We start from the raw sequence: 3,998 nt of genomic DNA, 5'->3' as shown, positions 1-3,998 counted from the left end.
TTCAGGAAAGTACCCCGTGAGATTTAGGTAGGTGGTAGGTAATATTGAAGGTAATATTTCAATAATTGAATACATTAGCACATTTACACCCATTCTCACATTCTCTGATTATGGTTAATGGTCACATGACAATCAAGTAAACAGATAAAATATATATTTTTAGTTTTTTATTTGAAAAATATTTAAAATGAAACTATTATTAGTACACTGTAAAAAGTAATACCTAGATCTAACTTATAAAAAGTGAGGCAAGTGGCTGCATTGGATGTTTTATGTTGATTCAACTTGCAGCCTTTTTTAAGTATATTGAACACTTTAACATTGCTTAATACAAACGCAACAAAATCGAGTTGAGTTAACTAATAGTACTAGTATTACTCAGTTAGATAAACCTACTTTTATTGGTACAGGTAACTTATTTATGGGTTGCTACAAGTAACCTGTACTCATTTTTATTTGGTTTTATTAACTTTATTTTCTTAGTAAAATTAACTTAATCATATGTGAATAAACATTTTAAATGAGTCCTGGCTATAACCTCAGAAAATAAATCTAAATGTCTATATCCTGCACTACAGTGATTAACTTTACATAAACAGACTTTGTCAATAACAATTACAAATTCAATTGAAGAAGAAAAAGATGAGAAGATAGATTGAAGACAATCATTTATTCAATATATTCAATGTCAACCAGTGTCACTTTTAACAGTGACTACAAAACAGCAAATAAATGTGCCCGCACATGTACACTCTAATATAAAACAAACACTGTAGAAGTGTATTTTTAACCTGTTCTGAACAGTACAGTGAAATATCCAAACTGCCCAATCTGCAATGTTTGGATAAAGGTAAATGTGAGTCATAACATCACATTGTATCACACTGGAACTGCAATGTCAAAAATGACATGATGATGGCTTAGGATGCACGGGGTCCAATCCCACAAAAAGCCTCTGATATATCTCAAGTATACACCAGTTTTGAGGGGTACTTGCGGTCGAGAGCATAGGTAAGGCCAAACAGGAGGCAGCATGCTTTCGACAGGTTTGGCACACCTCTGACCACGGGCTGTCCTTATATGATAATCCCAATCGTGTCGGGGTGATGGCACATGTAAATTTTCAGTGGGCAACTGCCAAGCTCAGCGTGCACCTCTGTTTCAGCCCGACTCTATTGGTGGAGACAAAAAAGAATCAAGAGTTTGGTCAGACAAATAGGAAATGAGATGAATATAGCAGACAGGTAGAAGACATAACACACAAAGTCAAAATTGTTAATTAAGCTACAGTTTAAATATCTTTCAAGAGCAAACGTAATCACCCCATATCATCACAATATTAATACACCCACTAAGCAAAGTTATGTCCAAAAGACGTCATTTCAACATCTTTGTCACAAAGACGTACGTTGAAAAGACGTCCACTGAGGAGCCAGAATGAAGGTTTTTACGTCTTTTTTTTAGGTGTTCTGTAATGAACGTTCATGGAACCTCCATACAAGGTTGAAAACTAGTTCAGATGTGGACATATTTTCAACGTCATTTAAGGTCTCATTTGGACAATTTATACTTATTCTAGACCAAATAAACACTCTCAGGATATATTAAATTAAAACTCACATTTATTTCAATGTAATTTCCATGTGTAATTGCAAAGCAATTCACAGACAGTGAAGTTTCTTTTCATGATTTTTGGACAAACACGCACTGACACCTTTAGACAGCTTAGCATCTGTAATTCACACATATTTGGATCGTGAATGAAATCAGATTCAAACCAGGGACCTTAAGCTGCCTGCCCTAAATAGACAGTAATGATTTCATGATTTTTGGACAAACACACACTGTCTGTGAGTTGCTTTGCAATTAGAAATTACGTTGAAATAAACATGAGTTTTAATTTAATGCATCCTGAAAGTGTTTATTTGGTCCAGAAACAGTTTAAATTGTATAAATGAGACATTAAATTACGTAAAATATGTCCACATCTGAACTAGTTTTTAACCTTGTATGGAGGTTCCATGAACGTCTATATTGGACTTACAGAACATGTCAGTGGACGTCTCTTCAACATACGACTTTTTTGACAAAGACGTTGAAAAGACGTCTTTTGGACATAACTGTGCTCAATGGGACAGACATAAAAATAGACAAGTAGCTTTAAGCCCAATACATACGTGGTGGACACTGATGAGGTCTTCCTGTCTCTTCCCCATGTACTCAATCAGGCATCTCAGGACCACTTCTCTCCTTTTCTCCACAGAGGCAGATGAATCCTGTCAAAAAGTATAATCTGATCAAATTGTAATTGAATTATTTTCATATTTTATATTGAATTAAATTATAATTATATTCTGAAGTTTTTCTTACCTGGATGTGAAGCTCGAAGACCCCAGGTAACGAAAGTGCTTGGGTATCTAAAGACCAGGAAAATGCATGTTAGAAAAACAGTTGAAAATGTAACTTCTTTAAGTAATAGGTTAGAAATAGTTTAAGGTTTTTTTCAACCAAACATCTGTCATTAATTGACTATGCAGCATTAAAATAACGTGGATCAAATCTCTAAAATCAGACAGACTACTAAACATACATCTCTACAGTCTAATCTGTGCATCTGCTTTAGTAATGCAAAAGTATACTAACATAATCTCTGAGTCCTGTCAAAGACATACAACAAACAAAACAAAGTGTTGTCCATAAAACACCACATCTTACTTTCCCTTATTTGCCCGCACAACTATTGGCTGAAGAATCGAAATTGCGACCGTTTCGATCGCATATGATCCCGAAATTTAATCTGTGCAATTATAAAAATATAACTGCATTTGTGCAACTATTACCTACGTAACTTGTATGTGTTTTTAAACACTGCTGCTGATAACGCGAGCACCCCACGGACAGCTGCATCCCCCACCGGCCACCGTACTGTTCAAATTAATTTAAGTGATGTAGACATGCCTACCTTTGTGTTTTAAGGATACTTTGGCTTTAATTTTACCAATAATATCACGTTAAGCGTGAACTTAAACTAATATTTGACATTAAACAGTAAGCTAAAAGTCCTAAGTTAGATAAAACACATTAACTAATACTATGCTAGTTTAAGTTTACGCTAACTAACGATTAAGTATTATTGGCAAAATTAAAGCCCAAGCCTTAAAACACATAGTAGGCATGACTACAGCACTAATTTCATATTAACAGCACGGTCTCAACCGCTGTTGTCTGCCGATCGACCACACTGTGCAGACATCTTAGCTTACCATGTGTGCAGGATAGCTAGCTATACAATTTGCAAACCTAACCTCAGCTCCCTAAGCGATTTCGCGTGACTTTACATCACCAGTCATTCGGCTAAATTTGCTCAACTTACCGTGTTAATCAGACCCTGAAATTCAGATCCGCTGCAGCGACCAAACAGTTGAAGTGCCGAGGAAGATACTGCATCTGCCTGGAAGGTCCCCGCCAGTGAAAAAGGGATAATGCCAACTTATAAAATTTAAAATATTTACGTTTGATGAACACACCTGCCACATCGACAGCTGCTCAAATAAATTGTGCATTGTCAACTCACTTTTATAGCATTTGTTGTACACAACAACCACATACAAATAACTACCCAAATAAATTGCATGGGTTTTATTTAAAATATATTGTTATATAAAAACTGATATATTTTAAGTAAAGATGAAGTATTTTGATACTTTTTTGTATAAAACCAATAAAATTAACTAGATTACAAATATTTTAAATATATAAAACCTACTTTGTGGGTGTAGCACTTTTTACAGTGTAGTAGTTTAAACTCTTATTATAATACATTTAAGACAGAAATATACTTTTGCAAATTACAATTGTACTGCAAAGTAAATTATAATTTTAACAATTGAATTTTAAATTACAAATTACAATACAGATGTCTTAAATACTTTACTTTCAAACGTTCAAACCTTCGAGCATATAACATTTCAAATCCTTGAGCTTTTATTTTTTGCGGA

General features: G+C 34.3%; 1 long non-coding RNA gene across 1 annotated transcript; it reads right to left on the bottom strand.

Moving 5' to 3' along the window:
• Positions 1-209: 209 nt before the first annotated feature.
• On the bottom strand, positions 210-3,789 carry LOC309509877. The gene is made up of 4 exons (XR_014210097.1): positions 3,374-3,789; positions 2,371-2,417; positions 2,178-2,276; positions 210-1,172 (listed from the first exon to the last, which is right to left on the bottom strand). It is a non-coding gene; the product is annotated as an uncharacterized lncRNA (long non-coding RNA).
• Between the last annotated feature and the right edge of the window lie 209 nt (positions 3,790-3,998).

Source organism: Leuciscus leuciscus, assembly GCF_965113295.1.
Source record: "Leuciscus leuciscus genome assembly, chromosome: 11".
Lineage (NCBI taxonomy): Eukaryota > Metazoa > Chordata > Actinopteri > Cypriniformes > Leuciscidae > Leuciscus > Leuciscus leuciscus.
Note: the sequence above shows the minus strand (reverse complement) of the source record. Positions and strands in the feature narration are given on the sequence as shown.